At 46.2% G+C, this 21,407-nt stretch overlaps 1 protein-coding gene across 4 annotated transcripts in view; it reads left to right on the top strand.

The window, feature by feature from the left end:
* The window catches only part of LOC147607324 (pathogenesis-related homeodomain protein-like), a 59,295-nt gene that overhangs the window by 1,280 nt on the left and 36,608 nt on the right, over positions 1 to 21,407 (top strand). The window lies entirely within an intron of this gene.

Genomic DNA, 21,407 nt, shown 5'->3' with positions numbered 1-21,407 from the left:
AGCTAGATGGCCTAGCTGGCGAGGTAGCTTGTTGGTTGGCTGATTGGATCAAGCTATCTTTAGAGTCTGTTATGTTAACCACTAGGTTGGTGTGGCTACCGGCTCGTTGGTTATAATTGACAACCAATGCCATGGTTGAAATAGGAAGTCCACAAGCAGAGAGCCAAAAGCTAGCTAGGCAGCCAAGAGAATCGATCAGTAAGCTTGTGTAGGAAGCTAGCTAGGTGGCCAAGAGAATCGACCATTGAGCTTGGGTAGAAAGCTAGCTGATTTACTAGGAGTTTGCTTGATGGCTTGCTATGTACCATCAAGTTGATATGGTTCAAATAGAGTCACAAGCAGCCTGGTGGTTGAAATAACATCCAAAAATACAGCTAGTTGATTGGCTAAGAGGATCAGCCAGCTAGCTAATTTACTGGCCGAGAAAACTAGCTAGTTGGCTTTGAAACCAATCTAGTTATCACTCTGCCATTTGGTTAGTTGTTATAGGTCCAATGGTAATCAGACCAGTGGCACAAAGTGATCCAGGACTAGGACTAGCACCAACCACCTAGCCTAGTGGTAGGGATCCTGACAGTGAGCTTGGTTGTCTTAACCAGAATTTTCCAAAATGCTCTGATTGGTTTTTTAAAAGGAAATTTTTAATTATTTTTTTAAAAACACATGAAAGTATGCTTTTTTTCCATAAGGCTAGGATATCCAAATAAGGTCATTGAGTTGGGTTACATTATTATTTTCTTGGACTTTTCAAGGCTTAAGAGCAGACTAGAGAAAATTCCTATAAATGCTAAGCATGGCTTAAAATCAAACTAGAGAAAATTCTAATGATGTATTTCATGTACTTTGGATTTTTTCATATTGGCCTCTAGCCAATGCCCCAGTGTTGGGTGAATTTAGCTCATCCAAAGGTTGCTTCTAGAGGATTTGCAGCTACTTTAGTTGTATTCAACACTATTAAGCTACCTTTTAGTTGTATTAGGCTACAACTTGATAGCATGTGAACAAGAATCACAAGTAAATGTATTGATGGGAGTACTGACTACATGCATGCATTAATTGATGGGAGTACTGTCTACATGCATGCATTAATTAATGGGTACTATCATGCATGCATTAATTGATACACTGAGAAAGGAAGAGGGGAATAAGACTTGTTTACCTCTCCTAGTTGTCTTCGCTCTCGTTCTATTTTTCCCCTCCTCCAGAGGGGGGAAGAAAAGGTGTGTCATTATTCGTTTTCTTACTCTCCTCAAGCTCTCCTCAAGATAGGAGAGAAGAAATCTCATATAGTCTTAGTTATACTGGCTCGGAGAGTAATATAGGGGGGTTAAGAAGAGGGGAGTGGTTGAAGGGATGAAGGGTACAGTGATACACCGCAAACTTTTTTCTTTGTGTGTGTGGTTTTGGTCTTCACAACATTTTGTGAAAGAGGGTTGATTCCTAGGGATCTTGGAATTTGGTTTTTGAGAAGGATATTTGAGAAGGGAGAGGCTCCTAGGCCAGCTCAGAGTTTCAAATGGTAGTTGTTCTTTCTTGTCTCCATTCGATTCGTAAGGACCGGGAGCACAGGCACAGTTGTGGGATCGTGTCAACGCCAGGGTCCGTTCATTTATTTGCCTCAATTGCACACCGCAGGTAATCAATCATGTAAAGCATATGACGCTGGCCAGAGATATATGGTAGCATTTGGCTTCTCTTTACAACAGGGTATCACCCATGAAGAGGATTTCCTTGGAAGTATAGATGCGGGTTATGAGCCTTGCAAAGTCGTCGACGATGCGGGAGCATATTAACAAGCTGCAAGCCCTTCAGCAGGAAGTTCTTTAGGCTGGGAAGGAGATATCATCAGAGGACATGGCCATAACGTCGCTGTTGCATTTGCCCTCTCAGTACTCAGCATTTTACTTATCTTTTATTACCAGTGGCAGGCTCAGCACCATCACGTGGGAGGAGCTTGTGCCCATGGTCTTGGACCAGGAGGAACGATTCTCGAACCCTCCACAGGACGGAGGTTCGGAGCCCTTAACTAGCCAACAGTCGAAAGGCCATAACACGGGCAAAGGGAAGGCTTTATCGGAGAAGTATTCTAAGAAGAAGTCCGACGTTGACCGCGAGAAACTAAAGGCAAAGAGGACATGTAATGATTGTGGCGAGAAAGGCCACTATTGGAGGCAGTGTCCCAAGCGGAAGACCGAGAAGGGTGCAGATTCCTCAGCAGCAATCATGAAGACTCTGGCTTTTGTGCACTTGGAGGTGATGGACACCAATGTTTCATTATCTTCAGGCAGGGAGGAGGTTGGAGGACTCTCCGCAACGGATACTCGGGAGTGGATTCTAGACAGTGGCGCTTCCAGGCACATGACTCCTTGCCATTCAGATTTACAGGATCTCTGTAGGTATTCTGGTCACATTCTTACTGGGGATACATCCACTATCCCAGTTCACAGTGAGGGCAGGTTGCAGATAGTTCCCGATGGCAGAGGGGGGAAGCATTCCTCCCAGGTGTTGTATGTTTCATCACTTGGTTTTCATACGTTGTCGGTGCATTAGGTTTGCAATGCAAGACTGGTGTACGGGTGGAGTTTGATGAGCATTTTGTTGCCCTTTGGGACAAGGCAACAGGCCAGGTAGTTTGGGAAGGCGGAGTGGAGAATGGAGTTTACAAGCTATCAGCACTCTCTCCCAGGTCCTCAGTTTTGTGATGAGAGTGGTAGTCTGGTAATGGCCACTTAGGTGTGGATACGCTGTAGGTGCAGGCTTTTCGGGACAAGATGAAGGATAGCTTGCCAGTTGATGGTAGCAGTTGGCAGGAACTTTCTAGTACTAATGTTGGTGGTTCTTGTGTTCGTCAGTCAGAGGAAACTTTACAGGTAACTTATGCTCTGATGTCTCGTAATATTCAGGACAAAGAAACTCCTGTAGATGAGGATGTTCTTTCCACGAGGACCTCTCGGAAAGCCAGGCAAGTGGCAGTTGATTACTTGTAGAAGGAGGTGGTTGTTGCACATTCTCTAGGCTTTGTGGTTCCGGATTCAGAGGGGGTGATTAACAGGTTTCAGAAGGCCTTGTGTGGTCTTCAGCAGGTTTCTAGGACTTGGCTTTCCACCGTAACAGGTGTTGATCCTTGTGAGCAGTATGATGTCTCTTTGACTCGGAAGCAGAATGGTTCATTGATTTGGTTGATGGATACCAGATTGGACAGAAGCTTCCTGATGAGGCAGTTGAGCTCATGGTTGCAGATGTCTCTTTGGGAGGCAGGATTGTGTATCTTGTGGTTTCTGCGGCATGCGAAGGATCATGGACTCTTTTACACAGGAGGGGGATTGATTGATGGAGTCCGACTCCACGGTTGGAGCGACTCAGATTGGGGAGGAGATCCAGACACGAGGAGATCTACTTCAGGCCCAGGAGCAGTAAGAGGCAATCATCTTTTGCCTTGTCGTCGACAGAGGCAGAGTACCGGGCTGCTTGTGATGCTGCTTGTGAGGTGGTGAGGTTGCAGAGGTTGCATGACAAAATTGGGCTTCCACTGGAGGAACCCATGGTCATCCAGAGGCACTTTGTTCATGAAAAGATTGTTGTTGATGACATCTTGCTAGAGTTCTGCTCGACGGAGGACAGTACGGTGGACCTCTTCACGAAGTTGCTATCTCAGGATTTGCTCAGGCGGCAGCCCAGCTCCCTGTGGTTGTTTTCACAGCCAGGAGCTAAGAGGGGGTGTTAGAAGTCATCTCCTGTCTTTATCTAGACTCCATGGCCTTTGTTGTGGGTGTGCCCGCCCTTGTAGGTGTTCTCATTTTTCCTCACTCCCCGTATTTTTCCCCTCATTTTTCCCATTTTTCTATGGCTTGGGTGGCTGCCATGTGGTGGCTGGAGTTCTCAGGTACTACCCGACTGGTCATTGTTCTAGCCGACTCATGACAGCTAGCCGACTTGTATTTGTGGTTGGTCGTGGAGCTTCAGGGCTTGTCAGTTGCCTCTAATGCAAGTCGACTGCAATATGGGGGCCATATAAAATGGCCCCACTGCCCTCTTGCCATTTTGTCTTGTATTCCGGGATCTTGTGTATATATAGTAGAGTTATACGCCTCTCTCTCCATTGCTGTCTATTTTCTGCACTTGCTCTTGTGTTTCCAGATTTTGTCATCATCCCTGCTCGTATTTTGACAATAGCTTGGTCATGAAGCTTTGACATAAACATGGAACTTGGACATATAGCTTGGGCAAAAGCAAGAAAAATAAAACAAAAGCAAAGAGGCAAAGCAAAAGCAAGGGAAGGCAAAAGCATGGACCCCCCATCTAGTATATAAGAAGCTTGTACCTTCTTGGAGAGGCATAGGAGAAGAACCTGTAGAGATTTTTGAAGAAGAGCTTGTGGAGATTCATTATTATCATCTTCTCCACCCTTAGCCTATGCCCCGCCTGATTTCGCCAAGCGCCGTCTTCGCCCCAGAGCCACCTCTGCCAGTGGTTCAGCCACTTCCGCCCCCATCCACCGGTGCCGGCACCACCTAGAGCCTACCGCTTGTTTTGCATAAATTTGCCACCATTTGCTCCGCCGCCGCTGCTTGTCTGCTACCATTTGCCACCACCAACAGCACCACCTGTTAGCTGTCTTCTTTGGAGGGCTGCCTCCCTTTGAAAACCGCCTTCTCCTCTTATCTTTTGGAGAAAGAAGCTTGGGCAGCTGTGCACCTTTCTCAATATCTCGATCCCGAGTACTTTGTGAGATTTTCATGAGCAACAAAGAATTGATTCATATCTTGGTACTATCGCGATGTAAGAGTCTTGTGGGTCATCCTCGTGGTGAGCTCGGCATCAAGGATCTTGTGCTTCAACATCGACTTCAGTCCGACCTCGACATCGGCACTCTTGTTTGATATTGTATTCGTTTGTTGTATTGGTCATGGCTTGGAAAAGCCTGTGGATTGTTCCTAAAATAAATTCCTGAAAAGGGGGTGGTGCCTGTTCCCCGCTCAGCATGGTGTACTATGTGAAACCCCTATACCCATCTTTCTCTTCCCCTTCTCTCTCTTTATGTATATCTATTGTACACGTGGTTGAATCTGTCACTGCACGCTTTGTTGGGCTTAGTGCCCTTCATAGTCACCAGAAACCTTTCGGGGTTTTTGAGGTTTCGGGACAATGTTTCGGCCTTTGGCTAAGAAACGCCAAGGTTTCAGATTTTTTTCTATATAATTTTGCATTGCTAAAGTTACAAAAAATAGAAACTTTTAACTTTGAGAAACATTTTTTTTTGAGAAACCAAAAAAATCAGGAGTTTTTGAAACGTTTCTTGCGTTCTGGGGTTTCGGAGTTTCTCACTCTAGAAACGCGTTTTCATGTGACTGTGTCACATGCACTCTGCACTCGGTGCATGGGGACAAGATGGCTCATCATCAACAGTGCAACATCTGTTCATTATTAGAACCCAGAAGGATGATATTTGTAGTATGCCGTGACCCCATTGTATATCCTCAGTCCAGGATAAGTTAGGCACGAGCTACGTAGGTCATTCCTAAGCCTTAGCGGGTCAGTCAGTCAATCAAGTCCCTTAACCCACTTGGAGAGAATCATTCATGCATGTAGAGTCAGTAGAAGCCTTAGGGTTTGCATCAGAAAGCACGCTGCATTTTGCATAACATGCATTCATATGCCTGTGTAGCACTTAGAACATCACAGAAGCCTTAGGAAATTAACTAGGATTTATCTGGTATTTTTTCATATTTTATAGTATTTTATTAGCATTTAATGCCATTTTTATAACAAAGTTTAATAACTTTATGACCAGTCAGCCAACTTTGATCAACTCCCAACTAGTATAAATAGGCAAGCCTTGTGCTTAGTTTCCCATTCAGCAATCAGAATCCAGGCGCCTCAATCCTCAGCCCTAGGAGCATAACCGCCTGCAGCCAGTTGTCTCTTCAGCCCTCTGAGCATCTGCGTTTGTCTCTGCAGCCTCTGAGCATCTGCGTTTTGCTTTCAGTCATCCACAGTTCTTCAGCGCAGCAGTACAGCAGTCCATAGACGTCAACGCAGCAATACAGCAGTCCATAGTCTTCAAACGCAGCCGTACAGTCCTCCACAGGCCATATTCAGCAAGTATACCTGCGTTTTCTGCATATCCATCAGCCGGCCTGTGCACAGTACCCCTACAGATCTGCGTTTCAGTCCTACAGCAGTTCTCAGCCTACTATGCATCATCCACACCTGCCCCAGCCATCTGGTGAAGGTAACACAGCATTCATAAGCATTTTCAGCATACTTTCATGGCTTAGAACAGTCCACTACAGTCCCTTCTCAGCCTCAAGTGTGCAGCCCTTCCTCATACCCTTGGGAAGAGTGCATAGTCTCGAGATTAGTTCATGTGGTGTTTCTACAGCTGTGTACAGTTCAGCCAGGCTTCCGATCCTCCGAGATCTTGCGTTTGGCTTGTCTACAGTCCACAGTCATTCTCTCTAAAGTAATAAAGCAAATACTATCTCGGTAACGGGATAGGGGGCCCTTTAGTGGGTAATTTGGGACCCAATCTGGTGTACAGTTCTCATCTCTCTCTTTTATATCTCTCTAAAGTTTGAAGCATTAAAGTGGATTGCTAAACTCACGAAACTCAGGATACAGAAGACAATGTGAGCATTTGTGTGACAAGATCCTCCAATATGAAGACTTCCGCTGCATATTACATTGGTATCAGATTCAGCTTGTCCACACACACCGTATCTTAGCGTGAGAGCATCCTTGGATGGTCAGATTGCGTTCCGGCATGACCACCGACGTCAGCATGATGTCTACAGAAGAGAGTACTCATCAGCCAGAAGACGTCTCCCCCCGAAGGAGACCATGCTCTTCCGTCTACAATAGACACCATAGCTCTTCTTAGAGCTCAGAACCAGCTGCTCATGGAGCGTCTCCAACTCTTGGAGGCAGCAGCAGCACGTCCTCCTCTGCCTCCAGCAGCACCCGACTACATCTCCCTCTTCTTTCAAATGGAACAACAAAGGAGAGAGAATGAGGCCCGAAGGAGAGAAGAAAAAGCAGAAGTAGAAGCAGAAGCAGAAGCAGAAGCAAGAAAACAACAAGAAAATGCAGAAAGATGGTACTATGAGGAAGCCCAACGCAGGATCGACGAAGACCGGCGTCAGGCTGAACTCGCTGCTCGGGAGCACCAACGAGAGCTTGATCGAGAACGTATGTTACTCGAGCACCAACGGGAAAAGGAGGCCATACACTTGAGGTATCAGCATCTCTCCTTTGTTTCCCCAGCCATAGGTGCCGCCAGCTCGTGGACTGCGGTCATTCGCAGTCCGCAGCACCGACTATCGTCATTCGCAGTCAACTAAACTTCAGTAAGTATGATGATAAGTGTGATCATTCAATAGTTAATCAATTTATTCATCAGTTTAATACTCATTTTCCACTAGCTAGGATCATAGATCCACAGGATAAAGTCCACATAGCGGCTCCCCACTTCTCGGGTGAGGCAGTCACTTGGTGGCAACATTGATCTAGTATTCATACAGACTAGACCACAGGTGTCACAGCCTTTGACTGGGACATCTTTGTCCATGACCTGAAGACCAGATTTCTCCCGCCCCAATACATGACCAGTCTGGCAGATGAGTTCTATGGACTCAAACAGAACGGATCCCCAATGCTTAAGTTTTCCGGAAAGGTAATTACTTTAGCACATGAGTTGGGGTTATCTGCACAGGCCAAGATGGAGCAATTCATTCGTGGATTGGATCCTAACAGTTGGTTCATAGTTCGTAACTTTGAACCCAGTGCATATGACCGGGCTCTTACTCTCGCTCAAAATGAAGAAATGAAGATGAACAGAGGCAAGCCCAAGCAGTCATCTCAATCCAGTACCAAACCCTAGCAGCAGCAATCCACTGCACAGCCAGGGAAAGATAACGCATCTTCTAAAGATGCTAAGAAGGTGTTAGATCACCGTAGCACCACTACGGGCGTTACCACAGGAGGGGATGGCCTCTGGCTCACCACCCAGCCACAGAGGAAGAATGAGGATTGCCCCTCATCCCCTAGGCTATATAGTGTGTGGCCTGCCGTCCACACTAGCCTGGCCGGCGACCGCCCATGACTTTGCATGGGCGTCCTCTCCCACTGAACCCCGGATGGCCACGTCCTCGGTACTCTGGCCGAGGCGTTGACGCTAAAGCCCCATCTGGCCATCCGGTCTGTCGTCGGTCACAGGCGTTACAGCCTACGTGACATTACTCCTCCCTTAAGAAGAGTTTTCGTCCTCGAAAACAAACTGGGGAAATCTCTTGGAAATTGCATTACGGCGTTCCTAAGTAGCTGCCTCCTCATCCCTGTCTGTCCATTTAACAAGTACCTCCTGGTACACTTTATGTCGGGTTTGTTTGTCACGATATCCTAGAATTTTTTCAGGTTCATGTGGTATCTTTGGTGGCTCTATCAAGTCCACCAAAATCTCTGGAGAAACTGCGTTCTCTAACTCGTTACCTGATTTCTTCAATTTATTGACATGGAAGACAGGATGGACTTGAGAACTCTCCGGTAACTCAAGTTTATATGCTATGTCCCCAATCTTCTTAAGGATTTTAAAAGGACCACAATATCTCGGAGAAAGTTTATCACACTTTCCCGTTTTCATGGTTTCTGACCTCGCAAGAACCTTGAGGAATACAAAGTCACCTTCTGCAAAGGTCACCTTTCTACGTCCTTTATCCGCATAAGTTTTAGCGCGATCTTGAGCGCTACGAATGCTCTCACGTGCGGCTCTGAGCATATCATTCATATCTTCAAGGAAATCCTTGACAGATTGAATCTTCTCCTTTTCTAGGCCTACAGCCATCGGAGATCTCGGCTGGAATCCATACATTAACATGAATGGTGTAAATCCAGTCGCTGAGTGTTTGGAGCTGTTATAGGCAAACTCCAATAAGGGCAAGTACTCTTCCCAATTAGATTGCTTCTTACTAACATAAGAACGCAACATATCCTCTAGAATTTGGCTAACTCTTTCAGTTTGACCATCAGACTCCGGATGATCTGCCGTACTCATACTTAGAGTAGTATCCAACTTTTTGAAGACTTCCCTCCAAAAATGATTGTTCAACTTTCTATCTCTATCCGACACTATATCTGCGGGCAGGCCATATAGCTTGTAGAGATGTTCAATAAGGAGTTTTGCCAACTCTGGCGTTTTAACAGTTTTCTTCGTGGCGACCATTTTAGTTAACCTGTCCACTACCACTCACACCGAGTCATTCCCTCGACTCGTCTTGGGTAAACCGGTAATGAAATCCATGGAAATGCTTTTCCATTTCCCTTGAGGAATCTCCAGCGGATGGAGTAGTCCTCCAACCTTAAGACGTTCGTGTTTATTGACCTGGCACTTATTGCATTTCAGCACATAAGTCTGGACGTCCTTAAATAAACTAGGCCAATAAAACTGTCTTTTTACTAGTGCATAGGTCTTCTGAATCCTGGGATGACGTGCACTTGGACTATCATGACTTTCTTTAACAATTTGGGCCCGAAAGTCACCAATAGTTGGTACACATACTCTACCCTTGTAGAGTAAGTACCCGTCGTCAATGGAGTAATTAGCATATTTCTTCCCCCGACGAAGTTTATCACTCTCCTTTGAAGCCGTGGCAGTCAAAGGTGATGAAGGGCCTACGTCAGAGCTCTCCGGCTCCAAACTATACCCAGAAGACACGGCTAGTCTCTCCGGACTAACTCTCGCTTCCCTTCCCGTTGCACCTTCGGCCAGTCTCTCCGGACTAGCAATCCATGCCAACGAGGGAGGTGGTCGCGTATGTGAAGAAGTGCGTACGCGTACAGCGTACCAGACCTCTGTAAAAGATGGATCGTGCTCACATAAACCACGTAGTGACTCCAAGAAATCATTCTTGAAGACTGTGAAACTAAGTTCATTAATCTGTGGCATGGGACTAAGTGCATCTGCCACCACGTTATACTTACCTTTCTGGTAACGTATCTGAAGGTCAAACTCCTGTAGAATCTCCGCCTACCGAGCTTTTCTACCCTTCAGTTCACTTTGACTTGAAAGCCATTTCAGACTTTCATGGTCCGTCCGGACCTCAAAAGGAGCACCATATAAATAGTGTCTCCACTTTTCCAGTGCATGAACTATCGCTAGTAACTCTCGCTCGTAAGCCGAGTAGTTACGCTACGCACGATCTAACTTTTTACTCTCAAATGCAATTGGGCGTCCCCTTTGCATAAGTACGGCCCCAATGGCCTCATTACTAGCGTCTGTTTCCAAGACAAATGGCTCATTTGGATCGACAATAATCAAAACAGGTGCAGCTGCTACGGTCACCTTGAGCTTATCAAAGCTCTTCTGTTGGGCTTCCCCCCAACTAATGTTTTTAGTTTTTGACTGTAACTGGTCAGTCAACGGGACTGCGATCTTCGCGTAGTCCTTCGCATACTATTGGTAGAACCCTGACATGCCAAAAAAAAATCTGTAGTTCCTCAAGATTCTTCGGTGTTGGCCATTTAAGAATAGCCTCTACTTTTTCTGGCTCCATCCGCATACCATCGGCGGATATAATATGGCCAAGGTAGTGAATTTTTGTTTCAAAAAATTCACATTTGCTCTTCTTTGCAAATAGTTTGTGCTCTCGCAACAACTCGAACACTAGACGCGAATGCTCTATGTGTTCTTTCTGTCTCTTACTGTACACAAGAATATCATCTAGGAAAACTACTACGAAATTTTCCCAGATATGGACGTAAAATGCTGTCGTTCAGCGTCATAAACGTCGCTGGAGCATTGGTTAGCCCTAAAGGCATAACCAAAAACTCAAAATGCCCGAAACGGGTCCTAAATGCTGTCTTCGCAACATCTTCTGCTTTAATTCTAACCTGATAATACCCTGATCTCAGGTCTACTTTTGTAAAGTATCTCGATCCATAGAGTTGATCAAACAACTCTGTAGGCATATGCTCACTTATGGTAGTGCTATGTGTGAACAGGGCTTAACCAAGGGCACTTTTTCCCATGTGGTTTTTCCCCTTGGACATCAAGTGTGAAAGGACACTCTAACATATAATATTTTGTACTTCTATATTATATGGATGTGGCACACATGCAAGGGTTGACTTGCATTTTGTGGATACCACACTTTTGGCTCTCTCTCTCTCTCTCTCTCTCTCTCTCTCTCTCTCTCTCATTTCTGTGTGTGAGCTTCTCTACCCTGCACCTAACCCTAATGTGCAGGTTTGTGTGTGTGTGTGTGTATGAGTCCAACACCCAACATTTGGTATTAGAGCTGGGAGCTGCCTGTGGATTTCTGTCCCAGGAAAAACTGCTGCTTAGTGTGGAATTCCGTCGTCGAAATTCCGTCAAAAATTGCTGTTCCATCGGTCGCCTGCGTTTTTCCGTCGTCGGACTGCCTGCTTCCGTCGACGCTCCTCCGTCCGGCCGCCCGAAACGGGCGGCACTAGTGGTGGGGAGCCCACCACCACCGCCCAGTTCGCGGGCGGAACCACCCTCTGCGTCGGGGACCCAGACCGCCGCCGCCCAGCTGCGTCACGGTTCCGGCCACCCTCGCCGTCAGCGCTCCCGTCCACGTCGGCGTTCTGCTCCCATCCGGCCTCCGTCGCCGTCGCCCAGCGTCGACCCCCCGTTCTGGTCCGTCGACGTGTTCCGTTCCGACTGCTGCTCTGTCCGTTCGCTCCCGCTAGCGGCTCGTGCCCAGGTGACGGCTCCGGCCCTTTCCGACTTACCTGTGGCCAGAGCCGTGCTCGCCTTGCTCTGAGCGCCCGACTCCGCCTGCCCGACTGTCGACCCTGCACTCAAGCGCCAAAGTCTGCGCCTCACTACCGGCCCGTTGACGTACGCGTGCGTGTGCTCACGGCCTGCCTCCTGCGCCACGCTGCCTGCCCGTCAACGCATTCACCTGGGCCTCGTCTGCATCTCAGTGTGCTCCAGCTCCAGCTTGGCCTGCCGACAGCCCTCCGCCGCCCTGAAGACCTCCTCGACATTTGTAGCTTTGTGTCTTCCTCATCGTTGAGTCTCCAGCTCTGCGGGCTCCCTCTACTCAACTGTCTGCTCCAAGCTTGCTGCCCTTGCCTGAAGGTATTACTCTGTACAAATTTTTGGTCAAATACAAATACAGATTTTGCAGCCATTCCAGTGCAGGTCATATGCAGATTTTGCAGACACTTCTGTGCAAGTCAAATTGAAAGGAAAATTGCAGGTACAATTTGGGGGATTTCTCAATTTCAGGACAAATTGAAAAAATTGGGCACTTTGCTTTGCCTGCAATTTGGGGGTTTTCAAAATTGAGGTCAAAATCGGCAAATTGAACCTCTTACATTTGCAGAAATTTGGGGCTTTTGTGAAAATTGGCCAATTAGATGCACATTGAAGCAATTGGAGTGCATAAAAATTGGGGATTTTCAGATTGGAGCATGTAATTGGACATTACAGCTGCGATTTGTCGCGTATGTATACACATTGTGTGTAATTGGACAATCTGGTGCAGGTGCAGGTTTACACTTGCTTTGGTCTGGAGGCATACATTTGCACAGGACATTTGGTTGCCTGGCAGTGCACATTGGTGCTTGGTTTGCTTGCAGATATATTTTGTTGACATGGCACAAAATGCTACAGATGTATTTGGTGTGCTCACCCAGGAGGACAAGCTGGATGGATCTAACTACTCCCTCTGGAGTTTCATGATCCGTAATTTGCCGGTAGCCAAAGGTCTTTGGGGCATCGTGTGTGGTGATGACACACGCCCACTTACCATACAGCTAGCCACGCCTCAAAGGGGAGGTGCTCAAAGAGCTCCTGATATAGATCCTGCTCCCACACAAGAGCAGAAGAGATGGGACTCTAGAGATGCACAGGCCATGTCATTGATAGCCCTTTCAGTGAAAAGGACTATTATTCCGCACATTCGTTCTTGCAAGATATCGAAGCTTGCATGGGACACATTGGAAGCAATGTATCAGGTACGCAACGAGGCAAGAGTTGCCTACTTGAAGAGGCAATTGGATCTTCTTTCTATGGATGAGGATGACTCTATGGCAAATCATCTCACCAAAGTGAGATTTGCAAGAACAATCGCTCAACATTGATGAGGTTATCCCAGACAGACAGATGGTCACCAACACTCTTCATTCTTTACCGCCTTCCTACTTGGGCTTTCACACCTCTCTCAACCTCTCAATGAGAGGAGGTGGTGATCCCGTCACTTTTGAAAAGCTCGTGGGTTTACTCTTGCAGGAAGAGCAAACAAGAGCAAACTTATCGAGCAACCGTGGTGGAGAAAAGGCATTTACAGCCAAGGATAAGGGTAAAGCAAAGAGCTTTAGGCATGGGGGACAACAGTCTAGCAAGGCTGGTCATGGACAGTCCTCTTCTAGTGGTGAAAAGTCTGACAAAGGGGATGCAAACAAGCCCAAAAAGAAGGGCAAATGTCACTACCGCCATAAGCCTGGACACTACATCAGTGAATGTAGGAAGAGGATTGCAAAAGAGAAAAAGAAAGAAGCAGGCAATGCAGTAGCAGACTCTTCTGATGACAAAGCACAACAATCAGCTAATGTAATCCAGGAAGAGTACACTTTTTTGGTCACATGCACTAGTGACACACCAAGTGCTTCAGACACTGATATGTCTTGCATTGCATCTGATAGACATAATGCATCATGGTATTTTGATAGTGGTGCTTCGAGCCACATCACTTCATGCAAAGATGTATTTCAGCACTTGGTTTATGCTTCAAATGGCCGCACTGTATCATGTGCAGATCATACCACATATCCAGTAAAGGGAATTGGTAATGTCATACTTATTGCAGCCAATGGTGCCAATATATGTATGAAAAAAGTATTGTATGTTCGAGGGATAAAGAAAAATCTGCTCTCCGTCTCAGCCATAAATGTTCAAGGTTTAAATGTTGAATTTGAAGACGGGAAGTGTTTGGTAAAAGACCCATCAAAGGGTTATGAAATAGTCACTTCTGGAACACGATACAAAGGCTTATATAAGCTGGACAGCTATGACAAGCGCACTTACGATGCAAATACAGTGGCTGCCCACACTCCTGCTATGCATGATGCAGAGCTATGGCATGCTCGTTTTGGGCATGTAAATTTTCAGAGTTTGATGCTTTTGCAGAAGCATCATATGGTTGATAATATGCCGCCTCTTGAGTCTCCACCAAGACATGTATGTGAGGGGTGTATTTTGGGAAAGATGCAACGAAAACCATTCCCCAAAGATGGAGCTCTTAGAGCTGAAAGTAAATTACAGCTCATACATAGTGATGTATGTGGTCCAATGCGGACACCATCCATAGGGGGGCATCTTTACTTTGTCACATTCATTGATGACTACTCCAGGTTTGCTTGGGCTTAACCCTTTGAAAGTGAAAGCAGATGTGTTTACATGCTTTCGACACTTTGTAGCAATGGCTGAAAATATGTGTGGATGTAAAGTCCAAACACTCCGCTCAGATAGAGGTGGAGAATACATGTCAAATGCATTCAATGATTATATGCTTCAAAAGGGCATCAAACACCAATGTACTGTGCCTTATACACCGCAGCAGAATGGTGTAGCTGAAAGGAAAAATAGATCTCTCATGGAGATGGCAAGATGCATGGTGAAAGCACAAAAATTGCCTCACAAATTTTGGATGGAAGCTATAATGTGTGCAACTCATGTGTTGAACAGGTGTCCAACAAAAGCTTTGAAAACCATAACACCATTTGAGGCTTGGTATAGCCGAAAGCCAACAGTGGATTATATGCGTACATTTGGGTGTTTGGCATATGCACATGTGCCAGAACAACTCCGAACAAAGCTAGATGACAAAGCAATTAAATGCATTTTTGTGGGCTACAGCAATGAGAGCAAAGGATACCGTCTTTATAATCCAACTACACGAAGGATTTTTGTCAGTAGAGATGTGGTATTTTCTGAAAATTCAGAACAGCCCATGTACAGCTTGTATAAAAGCAATGATACAGGCATACAGGACATGTTTGATGGATTTTTACCCATTGCAATTAGGGGGGATTCAGATCAGCCAGCCCCTACACAAGAAAAACCACTTGTAGAACATGTGGAACAACCAGCCATTCAGCCCCCTTCTATGGAAGAAGTGGAAGATCTTGTCAGGGAAGAGCAAACAGCCATAGACACAACCAAGTCAGTGCCAAGATGGTTGCCGAAAACTTTGCAAGAAAGCAAACTTGCAGCTCCACTCAAAGGTAGAACAAGGGCTAGTTCCAGCCATGCTTTGAATGTACATCGTGGGGAGTCTGCATTCGCAATGGGTGGTCTATTTGATTCAGAAGAGCCTTCTTCTTATGAAGAAGCACATGAGAATGAGCATTGGTTGCAAGCTATGCAAGCTGAAATTTCTTCTATCATGAAGAACAATACATGGGATCTTGTGGAATTGCCTAAAGGCAAGCATGTAATTGGAACAAAGTGGGTGTACAAAGTCAAAAGAAAGTCTGATGGTACTATTGACAGGTACAAAGCAAGACTTGTGGCTAAAGGCTACTCCCAGAAAAAGGGAATAGATTATGAAGAGACTTTTGCTCCTACTTCGAGAATGACCACAATAAGATCAATGATTGCATTGGCTGCACATAAAGGATGGAAAGTGCATCAATTGGACATCAAAACTGCATTCTTAAATGGGGATTTACAGGAGGAAGTATATGTAAATCAGCCCATTGGTTTTGTAGTTCCTGGTGAGGAACATAAAGTATGCAGGTTGCACAAAGCATTGTATGGGTTAAAGCAAGCTCCAAGAGCTTGGTATGATAAGATACATGCTCATCTAACCAGCCAAGGTTATGAGAATAGTCCAGCTGAAAGCACATTGTATGTGAAGAAAACCGATGCCGATATTCTCATAGTCATCTTGTATGTAGATGACATGCTCATTACAGGTACAAGCAAAGCACAAATTTCAGATTTGAAAGCTGATTTGAAAGCTGAATTTGATATGTCAGATTTGGGGCCCTTACACTACTATCTCGGCATACAGTTTATGCATACAGATGATGGCATTGTTATGCAGCAAACTAAGTACATAAAAAGTTTGCTAAAAAGGTTTCACATGGATGAATGTAAGCCCATTTCTACTCCGGTAGAACCAGGTGTACGGCGCCGGCATTTACAGCCAGGCAGTGGGATGCCTCATTTACTTGTGTAACACGAGGCCAGACATATCTTTTGGGGTGTCTTTGTTGAGCAAATTCATGCACAGCCCAGGCACAAAGCATTGGCAAGCAGTCAAACGAATCTTTCGTTATCTTAAGGGTACCCTGGATCTTGGTTTGTTCTATCCCAGGGGGGGCAGCTTGCAGCTTTATGCATACAATGATTCAGATTGGGCTGGTGATTATGATACCAGGCAATCCACCAGTGGGAATCGTTTTTTTCTTGGCAGTTCATGCATATCTTGGTTGAGTAAAAAGCAACCCACTGTTGCTACATCTACTTGTGAGGCTGAGTACAGGGCAGTCTTTACAGCTACAGTAGATTGTGTATGGTTGAGGAGACTATTGGCTGATCTTCGTGAGTGTCAGCAGACACCCACCACCATTCTCAGTGATAGCCAGAGTGCTATGGTCGTGGCACGAAATCCAGTATTTCATGCACGTACCAAGCACATAGAGATTCATTATCACTATGTCAGAGAGAGGCTACATGCAGGGGAGATCAGTTTATCTTATTGCCCTACACAGGATAATGTTGCAGATCTATTCACAAAGGCTTTACCTCGAGAAAAGTTTGAAGCTTTCCGCAAAGCTTTGGGCTTACTCTCATACAGAGAGTGATCTGCTACCTTGTACAGGTTCACACTTCCACTACAGGGGAGATTTGTAGGCATATGCTCACTTATGGTAGTGCTATGTGTGAACAGGGCTTAACCAAGGGCACTTTTTCCCATGTGGTTTTTCCCCTTGGACATCAAGTGTGAAAGGACACTCTAACATATAATATTTTGTACTTCTATATTATATGGATGTGGCACACATCCATATAATATAGAAGTACTTCAAGTGTGAAAGGACACTCTAACATATAATATTTTGTACTTCTATATTATATGCATGTGGCACACATGCAAGGGTTGACTTGCATTTTGTGGATACCACACTTTTGGCTCTCTCTCTCTCTCTCTCTCTCTCTCTCTCTCATTTCTGTGTGTGAGCTTCTCTACCCTGCACCTAACTCTAATGTGCAGGTTTGTGTGTATGAGTGTGTGAGTCCAACACCCAACAAACTCATCCATGCGTGGCATCGGATACTTGTTCTTAATCGTTATCTGATTAAGAGCCCTATAGTCTATGCACATCCGCATAGATCCGTCTTTCTTCTTTACTAGAAGAATAGGCGATGCCCACGGACTTGAACTAGGCCGAATAAAGCCTTTGTTCAAATATTTCGTCGATTGTTTTTCCACCTCCTGTGCCTCGGAGTGGCTTAATCTATAAGCAGGTTTGCTTATAGGTTTTGATCTTGGCATAACTTCGATGCCATGGTCTACTTCTCTAGATGGTGGTAAGCCATCTTGCAAATCATCAGGAAAAACATCTTGAAATTCCTCTAATAAATTCATTAAAGTATCTATGTACTTTTTCTTTAATGTCTCTTTCACCTTGGATTTTTTCTTGTTTGAATCGCATGCATGCCAAACAGGTTTTTTCAAACAGTGGGTCTCGTCCAAGGCTTTTTTGTTTTCCTTGTTTGTCTACACAAACATCATTTATAGTTTCATCTACGGAAATAGAATTTAAAAGAGGGTAACAAGAATATACCTCTGCTACTCGTACGCTTTGCCGGTTAATGAGAGGCTAGCCTCTACGGGGGGCTGCACACGGCTAGGTTGCTGTCGCAGTACGTGCAAGTCTGACCACTTTGCTAGAAACATGTTGACCGAGTCCTTGTTTCTCTCCTCCTCCTCGCCACCAAAACTAGGCGGCTTCAAGTCTTTCAATAACGACGAAGCTGTCTCTACGGACAGCCCCGTAGGCGCATCGGCCTGTACTCCTGCAACCACTGGCGAGGCTACGCTCACCCGTGCCGCAGGAGCTCGTCTATCACGAGGAGTCGGAGTACTAGCTGAGGCGGCTGTCACTGCGTCTAACCGTGTGGAGATGCTTTGTAGCATCGTGACTAAGTCAGCCTGGACTTTATCCATATTCTTCAGTTTTGCATTAAGATATTTAAAAAGTCCACTAGAGAACTCCGTCTCTGTCAGGACGTCGGCAGGGTCCAATAGGTCATAATCGTCGTCGTCATATTCGAAGAGGTCCTCCTTGGTCCCCTCGGCGACGTCGGTGTTCATGTCATCTGGCTCATCGGCCAGAAAGAGGTTATCTGCTACTGCGGTTGCTGCGGGCTCGCTGGGTCCTAAGGCGGGGTCAACAGACGAGGAGGGCGCTGGCGGATCACGCGTGATCGACGAGCGCACTCCTGACCGAACAACGGTCGGGCGTATACGGCCTGACAATTCGGTCGGGGTCAAACCCGCGACCGAGGACAAGAGACCTGAAAACCCTAGAGAAGTAGAAGGCAGTGGGGACACACTACGCCTAGCAGACATATTTTAATTCTTGCACAAATAAAAATGCGAGAACTCGGAAATTACAAAAAAAAACGCGCTAATAAAATGAGCAGTGGAGAGAGAATAGTCACTCCCCTTACGATCGCTCGCAACTGTCGTCGACTGTCGATTTGTGTTGCGCTGCGAGCCTCTACAAGCGTCGCTACTCCGGGATGCTCCGATCCGAGAGAAAGGTGCATGCAATGGAGAGCTTGGGTGTGTGCAACGGGGAGAGAGAGAGAGAGAGAGAGAGAGAGAGAGAGAGAGAGAGAGAGAGAGAACCCTTTCTTCCAGCTATGGCCAACCTCTTCTTCTGCACGACTTCTTGCTGTAGGACCTTTGGGATAAGGTTATCTCCCCAAATTTGATTGAGAGCCAATCATTAAACGGCTGGGCCCGCTTCGCACGCCACTCGCGATCCCGACGCCAAGCTCTGATACCAATGTTAGATCACCGTAGCACCACTACGGGCGCTACCACAGGAGGGGACAGCCTTTGGCTCACCACCCAGCCACAGAGGAAGAATGAGGATTGCCCCTCATCCCCCAGGCTATATAGTGTGTGGCCTGCCGTCCACACTAGCCTGGCCGCCCATGACTCCGCATGGGCATCCTCTCCCACTGAACCCCGGATGGCCACGTCCTCGGCACTCTGGCCGAGGCGTTGACGCTAAAGCCCCGTCTGGCCATCCGGTTTGCCGTCGGTCACAGGCGTTACAGCCTACGTGACAGAAGGACGGTAGTAATAGCTTCAGTTCAGGGGGTAAGAAAGACAAAGAATCTAAGCTTAAGAAAACCCTCGATGAAAAGGCTAAAGCAGGCATTACTGGAGATTATCTTCCTCTAGAGGAGCAAAAGAAGTATCAGTCAGAAAATAGATGTTTTTTGTCACATCATAGGGCATGGTAAGAAGGATTGCCACAAATGGCAAGCGGAACAAGCCGCTAAAGCCCCTTCTGCCACAGTCGTCATAGCCTCCCTAGCTTCTCTAGCCCCGCCTACTACCACCAATGCGGCTCAACTTTTACCTTCTATGCATCCTATGCCATCAGTGGTATTTGATGCTAAGGAGGAGGGTGAGAGCGATGCTGCACAGAAGAGCCTCATCCGAGCTTATGGCTCCATATCATGTGGATGTGGACGGGTTTACACCTGGTCTTCGCACCCACATTTCCCAGAAGGCACAGCAATTTGGCTTTGAAGTTCAAAAGGTCTCATTTCAACGAGATTTCATCGTCTCGCCTCTATTGGGGTGTGACATGATCTTAGAAATTCAGTGGTTCCGTCAGTATGAGCCTATTCTTGATTGGGGGCAGGACACTTGCTATCTGTAAAGGTTTTCCTGAGCCTGTCATGATTCGTGGGGATAGAAGCATTCTTGGCATCCCATTGATTTCGCATCTCCAGGCCAGACGAGCTATCCGCAAGGGAGCAAAAGGAGCACTACTTTATGTTCGTGCTCAAACAACCTCCACCTCATTGGTAGCATCCATTTCATCTTCGGTCCCTCAGTTAGCAGACCTGTCCAGACATCAGGACATTATGCTCACGGACGATCTGTCGCCCAATCTCCCACCCTCTCGCTCGGAGGACCATCATATTGATTTGGTCCCTGGATCAGATCCTCCTAGTAGGTTTCCCTATCGTCTTTCCAAGACTTTAGAGAGCGAGTTAGAACGGCAATTATCTGAGCTTCTCCGAGCCGGATTTATTCGGCCTTCTTTCTCACCATTTGCTGCACCTATCCTATTTGTCCAAAAGAAGGACAAGTCTGCACGCCTTTGTGTAGATTGTAGGGCATCAAACAAACTCACCATCAAGAATAAATTTCCTATGCCAAGGATAGGGTACATTTTGGAGCGTTTAGACGGTGCTAAATTTTTCACTAAGATTGACCTCAAGAGTGGTTATCATCAGGTCCACATTTTTGAAGCTGACATTCCAAAAACAGCTTTCCAGACAGAGCGTGGTCACTACGAGTTCGTAGTCATGCCTTTTGGGCTTACAAATGCACCCGCAACCTTCAATAAGATGATGTCTAGGATTTTCGCAGTCCACATTGGGAAGTGTGTTTTCATATTCCTTGATGACATACTAGTCTTCTCAGCCACTACGGAGCAGCATGACAAAGATGTAGAGAAAGTCTTGCAACTTTTGCGAGATAATCAGCTCTACATAAACGCCAAAAAGTCTGTCTTTGGTGTGAAGAAAGGTCAGTATTTGGGCTATATCATCGGTTCCGATGGGATTAGACTGGATCCATCAAAGATTCAGGAAATCTTAGATTGGGACATTCCTAAGACCGCCCAAGAAATCCGCTCATTCGTAGGTCTTTGTCAAGCCTATAGTACCCATGTCCATCAGTTTTCCAACCTTGCAGCACCTTTTACCGACTTGCTCAAGGGGGTGAAGACTCGCAAGCAGAAAGTCTTAGTTACAGGCAAGGCACTTAATGCATTCCGTGCACTCCAGAAAGCTGCCTCAGAAGCGCCTGTATTAAAGTTAGCATCTTGGGATGAACCTTTCGAGGTCATTACCGACGCAAGCAATGTAGCCATCGGTGCAGTTCTCTAGTAGGACAATAGACCCGTGGCATACTACAGTAGAAAGTTGGATGTCGCCGAAAAGAATTATTCAGTATATGACAAAGAGCTTTTGGGTGTGATCACAATACTCAAACATTGGAAGCCTTTTCTTTATGGATAGGTTTTCACAGTGAAAACAGACCACCAAGCACTTAAGTGGCTTGAAACTATGCCGAGAGCCGAGTGGAGTGATCAACAGGCCAGGTGGAGTCAAC

The sequence above is a fragment of the Cibotium barometz genome, chromosome 55 (genome assembly GCF_041138505.1).
Source record: "Cibotium barometz isolate CiBa-2024 chromosome 55, ASM4113850v1, whole genome shotgun sequence".
Taxonomy (NCBI): Eukaryota; Viridiplantae; Streptophyta; class Polypodiopsida; order Cyatheales; family Cibotiaceae; genus Cibotium; species Cibotium barometz.
This window is presented reverse-complemented; position numbering and strand designations above follow the sequence as displayed.